This window comes from Calliphora vicina, chromosome 3, assembly GCF_958450345.1.
Source record: "Calliphora vicina chromosome 3, idCalVici1.1, whole genome shotgun sequence".
NCBI lineage: Eukaryota > Metazoa > Arthropoda > Insecta > Diptera > Calliphoridae > Calliphora > Calliphora vicina.
Window position 1 is genome coordinate 108387039 of NC_088782.1, and position 16453 is coordinate 108403491.

Here is a 16453-nt window from a genome sequence, read left to right on the forward strand (position 1 = left end):
GTTTATACTCTGTTTCTTTACTTGAGGTTAAAAGGGAAAAATGTTGATCCAAACGTATTAACTAATTATTAAGTATATAAATTGTTAAATTTCATTTCATGAGGTCCAGACTTAATTTCGACAACACTTCCCCTTTGCGCATGTGAAATTTCATTAAAATCGGACTAAGGGTTTAGTAGTTACAGATGTATTTCCCTCTTTTTTTTTCTCATACCACTCTGCGCCACTTTGACACTCAGATATTGTAGATCGTTTAACCCAGTTCCAACAAACTGTTTACGGTTACCTATGTAAGAAAATAATAATTTACACGAAGATTTAGAAAAAATTAATTTATACGACAATTTCTCAATTAAAAGACAATAATTAACTGTGTCAAACGTTCTAATAGAAATTTCAGTTATAAATTGCTGAATTAGATAAAATTTTTTGTACATTTGAAATAAAATATCTTCTGTGTAAACTAGTCTTTCTAACAATTGTTATATTATTTCAGTTGTTATACCATCATTTTAGGTAGAGGGTATTTAAGATTCGGCACTGCCGAATATAATACTCTTACTTGTTTAAAACTAATGCGGTTTTTATAGCATTCTAGAGTTGCGTGAAACAATTTATTATGCTATAATTTCTTCTTTAAAACCACAATCTGACGCATCTTGATATACAAAATACAATAATCATTTCAGTTGTATTAAACAGCTTCGAAGGAGACCTTCTACTAAAGTGAAAAAATGTTGAAAACGAAAATTCTGGTACTTTTAATTGTGGGTGTTTTGTATTGCTCTTAATCTGTGTTGGGGCAACAAACGCCAAAACGACTAGTGTGTTACTATGATGCGCTGAATCCAGTAAAAGATGGTGAGGTTTTCAAACAACTTTTTAAATAGACATTAGTTGAAACCTGTTTTTTTTTTTTAAAAATTTCATAAAATTCTAGAATACTCTCACTATTTTGAAAAACATTTTCCAAAAGCTTTATCCAATTGTACTCACCTTGTATACAGTTTTGCTCAAGTCCTACCAAGCCGAAAGACTTTAAAATCACAATATCTATAATTCCTGGAAGCCGGAGTTGTCAAACAGAAACAATTCAACGAAAATGCGAAAACATTTTTAAAACTCAATCATTTTGATGGCTTGGATTTGGCATTTGCGCTGCCTCACAATAACCCACGCAAGGTTCATACTGGTTTCGACAGAGTAAACTGCAATATACGAACTTTGTTAGGGCGTTAAAGAATGACAAATGGAATTTGCAGGTGTCGATGATGGTATAGCTGAATGTTAATTCAACATGTATGTATTTTGCATAATAATGGGGTTAATTGAAATTATCATTTCAATATTGGTTCGAATTCTTTAACATGAATGGCAAATGTTACTTTCATCTGCAAAAGAATAGATAGAGTTTTAAATATAACGTACCAGGTCATTAAAGATAAGATATAGAGAAGCAGAAAAGACGGATCAAAAATGGAATGGACGCAAAAGATCTATTCTCTGGAAACCAAAGCCGTGTTTATAACATTTTGTTGTTCAACTGTCATGTTTTCTGTCAGAGGCCAGTCTTTCCTCATCTAAGTAGTAAAACATATTTTAAATATTTCTATCAGTTTTCCATAAAAAATCTCCATTCATCAGCTTTTTGGCTTGAAAATCTCATTTTAGTTAAAGGTCATTATCAGAGCTTAAGAATTGAAGCAGTTCTTTTTCGCCACTACTATAAAATGAGACTTTCGTACCATGAGTTAAAAGATTTATTTCTTTAAACATAGATGCTAGCAGCTCAAATCACCCTTTCGAAAGTTCAGGGTCTCTTTTTTATCAAGTCACTTAAGGCGTCTTGTGAAAATATGAAGGAGTCGTTAACACTACTATACTTTTATAACCCACTATACAGCTAGTCTGTAGTTTTCATTCTTCACATTTTTTTTTTTTTTTGTGAAGAGTGGGTGGGTATCTAACAAAGACTAACTGTGTATTCCATTTATTAGTTCAGCACAATTGAAGGTTCATTTGCATTTAGGTTTTTACGCACAGATTTTTCAAAAATTGTTCCATTTCTAAACTCAAACATCAACTGCATGTTTAAACGTGTAGAAAAGAGATTTTTGTCGATACTACTATGTCTCAACACTGCCGCCATCTAGATATTCTAAAAAATCACTTTTCACTAAACTAAACGTTTGTAGTTGCAGCTTGCATGCTTGCAAGGTGTATGTGGGTGTGTGTCATGCATGTGTTTATATTATGAAATGTTTGTGATAAGTATGCAATGAAATGTTTATAGACTTTTTACTTTTGTAGCCATTTCTGCTTGCAGTTTCAGTTGTTATTGTTGCAACAGTGTCGCCATTACTGTTGGGCTTTTGTACATTCCACAAACACACATACATATTTGCTTGCTTTAGTTTTCATTGGAAATACATGCATACCATAGTTGAAAGTTTCGAGTTGTTGCAAGTGCTGTTGTTATTATGAAACATGTTGACTCTAATAACTGCAGCATTCAATATTAATGCTGCCTTATAAACACACACATACCAGCCCACTACTTTCCACACAGACATAGAATTTTCTGCGAAATGTACACAAGTATGTTGATGCAACAACATTCATTCAGAGTTAGTAAAAGAATAACATGCGACGGATTTAGCGGCACACATTGGCAAACATTACAATAATGTACATATCTACAGCATACTTACTGGCGCATACATTCATGCGTTCGTTCGTTCGTTCGTTCATATGTGAGTGTTTTTGGGCTTATGGTTACAAATTCATAGATGCTGTGTTTTTTTCCTGGAATCTTTGCATCCACTAAATGAGTCTATAGTTGTTCTATAGAATACTATAGTAGTTTTTTATTTGACAAGTATTTCCTATTGAATGGGTTGCATTATTATTGGCATTGTAGTTTCCTGATGTTGTTGGCAACAAAATTTGAACTTATTTAGTGATTTAAGGTATGAATTATTGGATAAATTCCTCAAGCTCCATTTTTATAAGATTTATTGTAAATTTTTTGATTAATTGAATTCAAAATGAATAATCAATAGAAAGTTTTTACTGCTTCCGAGCTGCAAGCTATTATTGACACCAAATGTAATTCTTGAGAAGTGCTCCTGGCAAAAATATAAATTAAGTAAAATTAAAAAAATTTAAATTTTTCTGAAAATTTCCTGTTTCTCATATTATTGGAAACACATTTTGATGTCACTAGATGGCATACAAACACGGTTGGAAAACAAATTATTATAAACCCGCCTTTGGTTTTTTAAAATAGGATAATTTTGCCCCCCATTAACATCAATTTAAAACTAATGAAGCTTTTTGTGAAGGCATTATATAAAACTGGTCCATGTATTGCCTTTCGCTCAAGGAAGTTTCCAGTTTTGATTACAGAAAATCTAAGAGCTGATATATTTAGGGGCCACAAAAAAGACTTTGAATGAAAGAAAATGATGTCATACATTCAACGAAAGTTTAAGAAGCAGCGACTTGGAAATCTTTTGTTGCCATTGTGATAAATTTCATAGGAAATCAGAAGGCTGAAAATCACGACGAATTATTTATATACCTTTTAATTAACTTTAGAAATCTTGGATTTAATATGAGCATAAACAAATCGTAAAAGTACTGAAACGCTGGGATAAACATATGATGGCAGATTGCTGCTAGAGTATCATATGGAATTATCCTAAGGACTTAAAACAAAAATTTTGCAATTTGGAAAACAAAATTTTACAAAATGATGTACAGTGTATTTTTATTTATTTATTTTAAGGTGTTAGGTAAGCGCTTAAGCTCTTTGTGTACAACTGTAGATTTTAAATGAAAATCATTTTTTCCCAGTGGGCAGTGTCCTTTTATGTCAAAAATTGAGGGGATCGGAGAAAGGAATTACAAACAAGAAAGGAATGACATGCAGGAGAGTAGGCTATTAGATCTAAAGGAATTGACAGGGTTAATTCTTTACCCGGTGGACTGTATTAGCCATTATGGAAATTGGCAATTCCTCGCGCTGAACTCATTTGCCGTGGAATTAGGTTGAAATACTTCACTTAAATGTTCAGCAAATACTGTGGCTTTTTCTCTTCGCTATCCTCTTCTAAATGAAGGGCTCTTTTTAGTATTCGTACTGCTATGGACAGCATCTGCTTTGCAGCAGGTGATCTATTATGTTGCCATTCTCTTCTGAGTCTTCTCTGTTCGAGAAGAAGTCTTTCAATATCCGAGTTTGAAATAGGCGTATTAGGTTTTGGAGAGATTTTTATACTTTATTATACCCTTCGCCATGAGTGCAAGGTTATATATAAGCCGTTTGTAATTTCTACATTTTTCATTTGCGACCCCACAAAGTATATATATTTTGGATCGTTATAGATAGCGAAGTCGATATAGGCATGTCCGTCTGTATGTTGAAATCAACTTTCCGTAGCCCCTAAATAACTTTTCATACATGAATATGTCGGGAATTCTTCCGGCTCGGTTGATATTTAAAATCGACAAAATCGGCCCACGAATGGCTCAGATATATGGAAAAAACCGAGAAAACCTCTATTTTTGGCCTATTTTTTATCTATATCCGGATTACTAAGTCATTAATATATACAATATAGATATCTAATGATATTTATTTTAAAGTCCATTGCAACGATGTATATAAACCAATAGTAAGTTGGACCTACAATGGGTCTAAATCGGAAAAAATATTTTTTAACCCGAAATTTTTTTCATCAACAATTTTTTTTTGTCATAAATTATTTTTCCAAAAAAAAAAAAAATTTAAAAAAATTTGGAAAAAAAAATTAAAAAACTATTTCGAAAAAAAAAAAATTTTAAAAAATTTTGAAAAAAAAATTTTAATTTTGTTTACCTAATATATTTAAAAAAAAATATTTTTAAATATAATTTGGTGAAGGGTATCTAAGATTCAGCACAGCCAAATATAGCTGTCTTACTTGTTTTTTATACAATAAAAAACTAACAAACGATTCCAATATAATTTATATTCATTTAAATTTTTATAAACTGCTTGCACAATTTTTTATACTACTACGATAGGGTTCACAAAACTCGCCGGCTTAAACTAGTTTTATAATAAAAATTGCTTTTTATACGACTTAGAAGCAACTTAATACAAATTTAAATAAGATAAATTAAAAGAGAAGTTTTAGTATCCAGCACTAAAAAGATGCGGGTATATTGAGTTTGTCATTCCGTTTGTAACATATCGAAATATTGGTCATATAAAAAAGTACACACATATATTATGGCCGCAGAACAAAAGGCACTTTTTTGAAAATTTAAAAATTTTGTGAAATTGATTTTTTCTAGAAGATTTCAACCCAAATATTATTAAAACATCAAAAAATCAATTTGTAAAAAAATTCGAAAAAAAGTAACTTTTGTTCTGCTGCTCCTCAAACATCCTAAGACTAGCTATTTTCGTTCGTCTGAATGTGGAATGCACAATAGGGTCTAAAGGGAAGCAATTAGGACGATGAAATTTCCCTTAAATATATGATCGGAAAAGCTTAATGTTGAAAGTTTGTGAAATCGGTAAAAATGGAACCAGAGTTGATCTTTTTCGAAAATGTTTAGAAATTTTCTTAAAATATATTGCAGCCGCGAACTAATAATTGGGGCGTTGGACTTGTAATTCACCTTCACAAAAAAGAGCCTACAATGAAAGATAGATAGAAAAAGTACAAAATTTGGCGACCACCGTAAACTAATAACGGACCATGATTTACTGATCAGCACCTGGAAAGTTCGTACTTTGTACAATGATTCAATTGGCGGATGTACTGAATAAGTACAGATCCGATGTTACTGCCATCCAGGTAGTAAAATGGAACAGACATGGTGTCACCAGAACAACACTTGGTCACGACATATCCTAAAACTGCCAGGATACCAGACACGTGGTGTCGTAGTCAGTAGGAGAATTTAACATATTGTCTCCAGGTTCACTCCAGAGGACGATATTTCAACATCTCGATATTCACAAGGCAACGTGAATATCATCTGATCAATTAACGAAGAAGCAAATTGATCATATTGTTGTGGAAGGAAGGCATAGTTCCAGTAAGCTAGACGTGCGTTCGATCCGAGATGCCAACTTCGATTCGAATCACTACCTTGTTGCAGCTAAGCTTCGCACTCATCTCAATTTAGCGAGAAACACACGAACGATCCAACAGAGGAAGCTGGACGTCAAAAGGCTACACGCACAATAAACTGCTTACGCCTATTCCACTCAACTAACCGTTATTCTATAAGAGAGCATTCCTTTTCTCGATGATATGAGAATGCTCCGGTGAGAAAATCTTTCGATGTCGTAGAAGGTGACGACTCAAACCCCGGTGGAAGGATCAAGCTGAGGAAGATCTCGCTAAAATTGGTGCTAAACGAGCATTAGATCGACGCTCATGGAAAACTATTCTAAATCAGGCTACTGACCCAAATGGTTGTTTATAGCCATCTAAGTAAGTAAGTAAGTACGTATACAAAAATATCATTATACATACAAAATTCGTCAAAAATAATCACAAGACGATTTTTTATTTAAATCGGTCTATATATAACCATAAAGATCGAAGCCAAATTTTATAAAGATCAGTTGTGTATGATCTATTATTCTCCGACGATCCACTTCCAAGAATAACTATAGGGGCCAGAGCGACAGCGTTAGGGGTGATATTTTCCCGAATATAGTAGTTGTTGATCATCGGTCCAACCAAAAAAAAAACATCAGAAAAAATTTCGGTCCGATGTTTCAATTACGAGGAGATCTAGGAAACCGATATTTACAACAAATATTTATTGCTAATTGCAAAATTATTTATCCAAAAATAGTATATAAACATCTTTGTTCGGATCACTATACATATTTTGGTTACAATAAGATTTAGAAAATATAAAACTAATCAGATCTGGTGAACCAGATAAATGTATGATACAAAATGCACAACAATCCTTAGCCGTATTACTTTGTTTGTAGGTAATTAAGATTCGGCCCAGTCGAACATATCACTCGTACTTATTTATATTATTAACTTCACTTTCAGCAGCTGTCGTTGGCAGCTACATGAAATTATTGCAATAAAAACGAATGGAGGGGTTGTGTAGGGAAAATTATATAAAAATTTCCTAAATTGGCTATTTAAACTCTTGACTATCCGCCAATCTTCTCCACATATTTTAGATTTTTATACCCTTCACCTTCGTGAGAAGGGTATATATAAGTTTGTCATTCCGTTTGTAATTTCAACATTTTTCATTTCCGACCCTATAAAGTATATATATTCTGGATCCTTATAGATAGCGAAGTCGATTAAGCCATGTCCGTCTGTCTGTCCGTCTGTCTATCTGTCTGTTGAAATCAATTTTCTGAAGACCCCAGATATCTTCGGGATACAAATCTTCAATAATTCTGTCAGACATGCTTTCGAGAAGTTTGCTATTTAAAATCAGCAAAATCGGTCCATAAATAACGGCGATATAAGCAAAAAACCGGGACAACCTCGATTTTTGACCTATTTTTGAGCTATATCTTAATTACTAAGTCATTAATTTAGACAATATGGATATCTAATGGTAGATATTTCAAAGTCCATTGCAACGATGTAGATATCGGGAAAATTATTTTTTAAACCGAATTTTTTTTTCATCAAAAAATTTTTTTTGTCATTTTTTGTCAAAAAAAAATTAAAAAAAATTTGGTAAAAACTTTTTTTAAAAAAAATTAAAAAAAAATGTTGAAAAACAATTAAAAAAAATTAAATTTTGTTTACCTAAAAATATTTAACAAAAATTTATTTTTAAGTATAATTTGGTGAAGGGTATATAAGATTCGGCACAGCCGAATATAGCTCTCTTACTTGTTTCTTCTAAAATGCATTTCAATTTCTAAATTTTAGTCTACCATATACATATGTATTTTTGGCATAAAATTCAACAGAAATTATACAAAGACATTATATAAAAACTATCCTAGAAAATTTTAATTCTATGCTTTTTGAATAATTACAAAGAAATCAGCAACAGTGTCTTCTGTTTGAAAATATTTCTAAGATATAAAGAACACTTGGAACAATCGCTACAGTTTCCTTGCTGCTAAGTAGATCCACTTTGAGTCGACTCAACCTTCTCTATTAGATTTGTAGTTCATCACAATTGTTGTTGTCAGTTCCTGTAGCCAACTATCGGCCACAATAACAAACACTACTGTTGTATATATGGTTGGGGTGGGAGGGTTGTTTGGTTCAAAACATGAACGACTATGAGATTTTAATGCAACAACACGTGATTGTCTATTGTTTCGTGACCACTACTAATTGGCTAAAATAACACAAACACTCATGCAACTTTTGGTCATGTTTTTCTATTTTTCTCCCCCAAAAGAAAAAATCTGTTACTCATCAGAAAAGTTTGTTGTTAAAGCTGAGAGAAAAAAAGGGCACAAAAAAGTAGAATTTCTTTGGTTTTAATTTCAGATTAAATAGAGGAATAAAGTATAAAAAATTTTGTTATTCTAATTAATTAGGTGGTGGGTTTATGAGTTTTTTCTTGAAAAAGTCTTAACTTTACACTCTTTTAGGAAATATGTCATTTCAACTTTAAGAAATCTAATTTTTGTATGGAAAATTTATTGTTAATTTTGACTCAGGATTAGTCACTCAAGATAGAGACATTCTGTAACCGTTTTTATACTTGAGAGATAATTCTAAATCAATATTCGACTGAGGTAATACACAGCAAACTGGGTGAATTGATTTATATAATTTTTGAAATTACAGATTTGTCATGAAATTAAAAATTGTAAATGTGTATTTTTGAACTAACAATTTATACAGAAAATCCCTTATCACTTTAGTAAAGGCAACAAAATTAATAACAATTCTTTTAAGACATTTGAAAGAAATCCTTCAAAACAGTCCATCAAATGATTTACAAATTTAAGGCACCCAAAACATGTAAGTATGTGACAAAATTTTCAATTGAAAAACTTTTCTTTTCCAACTGCAAAACTAACCCATCTCCTCTTTAACACTTATTTAAACTTATTTTCAATTTCAAGTCATTCAGTCAAAAAAATATACAAATAAAGCAAAAAGATATGAAAAACAAAAAAAAAAATAAAAAAATCTGTCCCTTTTGCTGTCCTTTGTGCTAAACATTTCTTTTCTAAATCAATGATTTTCATTTTCAATTTATCAAACACAAATCACGTGGAATCCTTTATTCTATAAACAAAACAAGAAAAAAACAAATAATCAATATTTAGCAGAGAACCAAAATGTAGTTTATTTTTTTTGTTCTTTTACTTTCATTGAATTTGTTTGTATTATTTGTGTTTTATGTCAAGTAGAAAAGTGTCAATTATATCAACAACAAAAGAAAAAAATAATCGGTTTTCGGTATTTTTCTCTTTTTTTTTTGTCATATTGTCAATATGTCACATGTCAACTTTATTATGGCCTTTTTTTAAATGTTGTCACTTTTAACCATTTTGTATTTTATTTAATTTTTTTGTCCTCTCTTAATTTTGGTTACATTTATAGATCTTTCAGAGCGAAGGAGAGAGAGAGGGAGTTGGAGTTTCCCTTTTCATTTAATACATAATTGATTGATTGTTGGCTTAATGTTACTCTAGAGACATTTTCGTTAGTGTTTTATTTTGATGTTCTCAGAGCTATATTTATTTATATTTATTTGAAATTTTGATGATTTACAGTGTTTTGTTTTTTGTCCAGGAAAAAAAATTGGAAATAAGTTATAAATTTAATATTCGTTAATGGAATGAATCCTTGAGAATTTGAATATAAATGTAAAAAAACAGAATATTGATTATATTATTTTTGATGGCTCATGATGATTTTTGATTTATTGTGTCAAGGTGTTATAAATAATATAAAATTGTTCAAGGATTAGGTTTTCTTCACTAATGCAGAAAAGTCAACGATTTACTGCAATCAATGAATGATTTAGAAACGGCACTTTGGAAATCTTTTTTTTTGCCGTTGTGATAAATTTCTTATGAAATTTGTAGAATGAAAATACGAGGAATTAGCTGAACACCTTTTCATTAGTTTGAAAAATCTTGGAAGTAATATAGATTTACTTCCGTTATGTCGTTTATTTTCGTTTTTCAAAGTGTCTCCAATTAAAAATTTTTTTTTTAAAAGATTAACATAAACTTTTTTTCAAGTTACAGTAGGGTCTAGGTCTCTATATTAATTGTTAAAAAGATCTGTATTTACTATACAGGCAAATCCCGGTACAACGAACGATATGTTGTCAGGCCCATTCGTTAAATTGAAAAATTCGTAATATCGAGATGATTTTTGTTTTAATTTTGGACAACTTTTACTGTATTGGAATTTAACTAAACGTATGGCGTTTTGATCCCTAGGTTGGATGAGCTGTGTGACATTAGGAGGAATGAATATCGTCAAAATCGAGGAAAGAATATCGTATTAATAAAGCCTTCATTGTAAGGGATTTCGATTCTGTAAATGATTCAACCTGTTGAAAATTAAACTGAGGGATAATCATTTAAAAAAAAATTTTTTGAAGATTCGACTTAATTTGTGTGAAGATAATTTACAGTAAACACTTAGTCAAGATAAAATTTTTGTTTTATTTTCTTCAAAATGTTGAGAACTTTGTTATTCCATATTTCTTTCATTCATTTAAATTTTTTACTTTTTCTTTCAATGAAATTCTTCTAAGGTTTCCCATATTTAATTCACACGAACACTTGCACAATTTTGTGTCACAATATTGAATGAAAGATTTCGTACGCATTCTAAGCGAAAGAAAGCAGATTTTGGATTCCATACCTTCATGTTTATGTGAACGAATCAGTTTTCTTTAGCTTAGAATGCGAACGAAATCTTTCATTCGATATTGTGAAAACAAGCAAATGAAACCACTATAGAAACAATTACAGCACCTATTTTTAAAGAGAGTAACCATTGTAAACGGTACTGTAACGACTTATTTTCTTATTTTTACATTCTTTATACTTTTGTGTTTTATACTTTCTTTTCGTTATATTGAGCGTACAATATTCTAAAAGTTCGCTATATAAGGCTATCAATGTTAAAAATTTGATTGTTTGTATCGAGCATACAATTTTTGAAACGTTCGTTATAAAGGCAGTCAATGCTACGAATTTGATCGTGCGTTAAATCGGATTTTCGTTAAAGTGAGATTCGTTATACCGGGATTTGCCTGTATTTCAAGCTACAGTAGGGTCTAGATATATAAAAATCAATAATAAAAAAAATATTTCTAAAAATTCCATTCCATAAAAATTAAAAAAAAAATATTTCAGCGGGTGCTGGCGGCTACAATTTTTTTACAAAGACATTCCCCAGAAGTTTCTTTAAATGATGTATATATTCATTGGATTAGAAAAAAAATATCAGTATATTTGAAACCCAACTTTAACAGCAAAATGGAGAGGCCCATAAATATAAGATATACACTTATCAAAAAGCCCATATCAATGTTTATCTATGTTTTGCAGTATGAATTTCTCTATGGTAAAACAATTGAGAAATATGTAATTTGGTAAAGCAGAAAAATATTAAAAAAAAATTAACGAAAATATGATTCAATTTTTTTTTTTTAACTTCTGGCGCTTCTGTCGAGTAAACGAAATGTCCAATTGAAAAACCCATTTATATTGGAGGAGACCAGATTATCAGCTTGCAAAAAAAAAATAGTTTTTCGAAATTCTGAAGATACCGATTTTTATAATTTTGTCCACCAAGATTTTGATTTGGAACCACAGTGGGTAGCCTTGAAAAAATTAATATATATTAGACCAAAATCATTGTAGAACTGAGTAATTATTATTTAGGTTTTGTTTCCAAAAAAATAGTTTTGTGATTTTGTGGACTAATTTTTATTCTAATTTATTAGTGTGAATTTCGTTTACAAAAAATCTGGAGATCCTACGGTTCATATGATTCGTTGGGAGCTCCTCATCCTTTTGTTTCAGGAAACAAAAATGCAATATAACATAATATACATAACTTCAAAAATATATTGTAAAATATCTTTTTTTTCGATAATTTGTTTTTATATCTGAAATATTTTTCATTTTATGACGATTATTGCTTCTCCCGTAAAATTACACAGTGCAACACGAAAAAGATAACCATATATGGACACCAAAAGACCAAAAAAATAGAACCGTATCTCCCAGTTTTGCCCAGAGTCATGCACTTTTTTTATGGGCCCCCAAAAATTTGGGCCCTCGGTGTCGTTTGTGTAAAAAAGTTATAATTTTCTCATGCTCATATCTTTCAAACAGTTCGGAATTTTGATTTACTCTCTGAAGCAAAGTTGTAGCCCCTTTCATAAAGAACAAAAATTGACAACATATCAAATCAAAAAAACTTCATCTTCAAGATCAAAACCGCAACTTTAAAAACTTATTTTTTTACCTATTTTTCCCTGTTTAGGTCCATAGGTAGCAAACCGTTGAAAATTCAGGGCAACAATTAGCTACAAAAATGCACCTAAGATCTCAGTAAATAACTTTCTAGAACATATGAACTTACTAGGAATTATTTTTAACACAGTTTAGGTAGGTCAATATAAGTTAGTAAGAAAAAATTGAAGGAATTAAGTCTTTTGGGTCATAAACTATTAAATTATTATAAACTAAAGCATCTTCAAGATCCAAATCGCCAATAACTTTAAAAAATTAGATTTCTTTACCTTTTTTCCCTGTTCAGGTGCATAGGTAGAAAATTGTTCAAAATTCAAAGAAACATTCAACTACAAAAATGTACCTATGATCCCAATAATCAACTTTCTAGAACATATCATTCTACGAACGATTCTTAACACCGTTTAGGTAGGTCAATATACATATGTTACTTAGGGCCATAAACTATTAAATTGTTATAAACTAAAGCATACTTTAAGGCAGCTTTAAAAAAAATATTTCTAAATATATTTCGATTTTGATCTTGAAGATGAAGTTTTCTTTATTTAATATCTTCACATTTTTTTTTCTCTAGGGCAAGAGCTACAACTTTGCCACAGGGCTTATGAACTGTTTGCAAGATATGAACCTGATAAAATTACACCAAGGCACAGTGCTGCCAAAGGCACCTTTGTCCGGCCAAAAGTCGAAAAAACAAGTTTTTAGTTGGGGGTTTTTTGTCACTGGGTTGGTTAGAGAAATGATCTAGGAGATAAAAAATAAGCATAGTAAGGTCCCTTGTCTCAAATGCCATTCATAATTTCAGTTTGAAGGAGTTTCCGTTAAACAGGTGTCAAGCAAATCAAACGAAACAAATTGAATAAATAGTAAATTGTTAGAAAGTGACATATAAGGATTATTTATTATCATTGTAGAATTAGCAAGGTTAGCAATTATTAGAAAGTATGCTCTCAATTATACATTACCTATAACGTCAAACAAAAGAAAATTAAAAAATATAAAAAGGAAATGCCAAAAAAAATAATTGAATTTAAATTTTTGTTACGAAAAAATTCAATTTCAACCATAAATTCATTAATAATTGAAGAAAAACTATATTTTATTAAATAAATGTGTACTAATTTCAATTAAAACGTTAAAAATGTATAAAATATCGCGGTAACAAATTGAAAAAAGGTAAGTAATTAAACACATAGTTTGACGTTTTAGGGTTGAATAATGAAAACTCTCTCTAATAATTGTACCTGGTAACTGATTGTACCATGATTTATTATATACATATTATTATCAAAACAAAAAATCTTAATCAATTAGAAAATTCATTTAATTCTTTTTTCGTATGAAATGACCATTTTGAATTTCCAAATTCTGATAACGGATTCATAATCAGCGACCCCATCATTTTGTACCATTTTCGACTTTTGCCCGGACAATGGTGCCTTTGGCCGCATTGTGCAAGGGCCCAAATCATTGGGGGCTCATACAAAAAGTGCATAACTTTGGGCAAAACTGGGAGTTACGGGTCTTTTTTTTTGGTTTTTTATCACCTTGAAACTTTTTTTTCAAGATGATTCGAAAGGAGAAAGCACTAGTTAGAGCATATTACAAAATTTGAAATTTTAATTGGCATGTTCTAGGCTAAAATTGCGGTTAAAACTAAGTTTCGAATTAGCATATAGTATGAAATGAATTTGACTCTGATTGTTTATTTGCTATTATAAAATTGTTTACTGAAATCGAATGTATATTTTCCATTCATTTTTTTAGTTTTTGTATACATATATTTACTGAATATATATTGTTTTATTATAAGAGAAAAATCTATCACGTACGGTACGGTACGTCGCGTACGATATTAAATTTTATTTATTATACAATCATCCAAAGATTGTTTTTATTTAAATATGACTGATTGTAAAGGAAAAATATTTCATTTAGTGTACGAAATTAAAAGAAAACATAACGCCTCTCACGATTTGAAAATTTTCGCATATTTCTATATGTACTTCCAAATGACTTCCGTTTTATGTTACGTACGATATACCCTTATTTCGCTCGATATTTTGGACAGCAGTGTTTCGAAAGAACATTTTATTTCAATCTATGTATAGGTGTACAAATGTCACGTACGATGATATGGAATTGCCCATATAGTAATATTTCCATGACACAAAAAATTACACACAGAACAAGAGCAATTGCAATACGATATACTGAAGCTAGCAACAATTTCCACGTGTTTGAATCCCTAATTGTTTGCTGGTTCAACATATTTAGTTAATTTTTTCCATAATATTCCTGACAATTTTTTTTTAAACTAATTTTACTAATTTCCAATACCAAATATTTCTGATCAATAGAGCTGACTAAGTTAATTTTTTATTCACTGTAAAAAGGCATAAATTTTGCCTTAAAATATCTTAAATCAAAATTTTTAAACCAAGCCTACTAATTGTCATTCAGAAAGTTCTCCTAAATAGTCCAACGTGTATATAATTATTGTTCACTGTTGCATTGTTACTATAATTTTATAGTTTCACACCTTTTCCTAATCACCACATAAACTTCTGCTAAGTACAACGGTTGGCGTTTGCATCAAAAGTAAAAGAGTAACAGTTAAAAAATAAGTTAACATACTTAACAACTATGTTAGTATGTTAGGAGTTTATTACTTTCGTATTTGTGTGCCAAAGATTATTTTTCTTATTTGTGCAAAGGACAACATAGTAGTTCTTGCTGCATATATACAAAAAGCTAAATATGTATATCGTATGACATCTAGCAGACCCTAATATTAGTATACTTGCATTTAGATATTGTTAGTTAAGATGTACTACACCATTTTAGTAGAAAGTATTGAAATAAGTCCTGAAATTATTATGCAATATCACTTATGTTTGTTAAACAAAGCTGTGAAGAAGAGTGTTTAGCATTCGGTTAAAGTGCATTAGTTTTTGAATGTTTTCTTTATTTGTATAAAAACCTTAAATTACTCTCATAAGCTTTTGTGCTATTTTTGAGTTTTAAGCTTCATGCTAAAGGATGAGTGCATATATGCCTGCCAAAATACAGGAAGAAGCCTGAAGAACACCTCAATGCATACTTGCAACATGTATGAGTAGATTTCAAACACATAGCTATGCTTATACAAAACAAAAATAATTTAGTTTTGTGCTATAGTATTTTCTGAGTATAACAAAATTATCAATATGCTCTAAGCATTGTAGTTTAAGGAAGTTTTAAGCGAAATATTGTAATTTTATTTTTCAATTCAAATAATAAAAGTTGAAAAAGATATGAAGAAATAGATTATTTTTCAATATTCTATTCGTTTTGTAACAGCTTATTCAAACCTCCTTAAACTTATCACCTAACCTTCTTTCCTACTATACTTCCATGTAGTCCTTCCTTTATGGTCTATCCTCTTCTATATGCAGCATAAACTAACCCTTGTGACAATGTTTTATAAAGTTTTTTCTTTCTTGCTTTTTTTTTTGCTGTTTCTTTAAGCACACATAAAGTGTTTATTACATCATCTTGCACTTTTGCATTTTTATTGTTTAAGGACATTTCCAGGTAACATCAACAACTTGCTTTATTAAATCCTGCAAAATAGAAACCAAGAATTTATGGAAATTTTGTCCTGGAATAAAGATTTTATTAAGTGTTTATAAAATCAAATTAAATAAATGCATTTATGTTGAGATTTAATAACAGATAAATAGAGGGAGGTCAAAATGTAGGGATGTCATATTTTATTGTGAGGACCTAAATTCTTGGAATTTAGACCAACATAAATTAATTTGTACAAAACATAGGAAGCCAAATAAATAAACTATTATTGTTTTATTGGGTAGATGATGGATGACATCCATCAACGTGGGGCGGATAACATTCGCCAATATTTGGGTTTATTCTTATTTTAGATATCCGGAAGACGATGGGGTACAGGAGGTCATACGAGCCGTACAG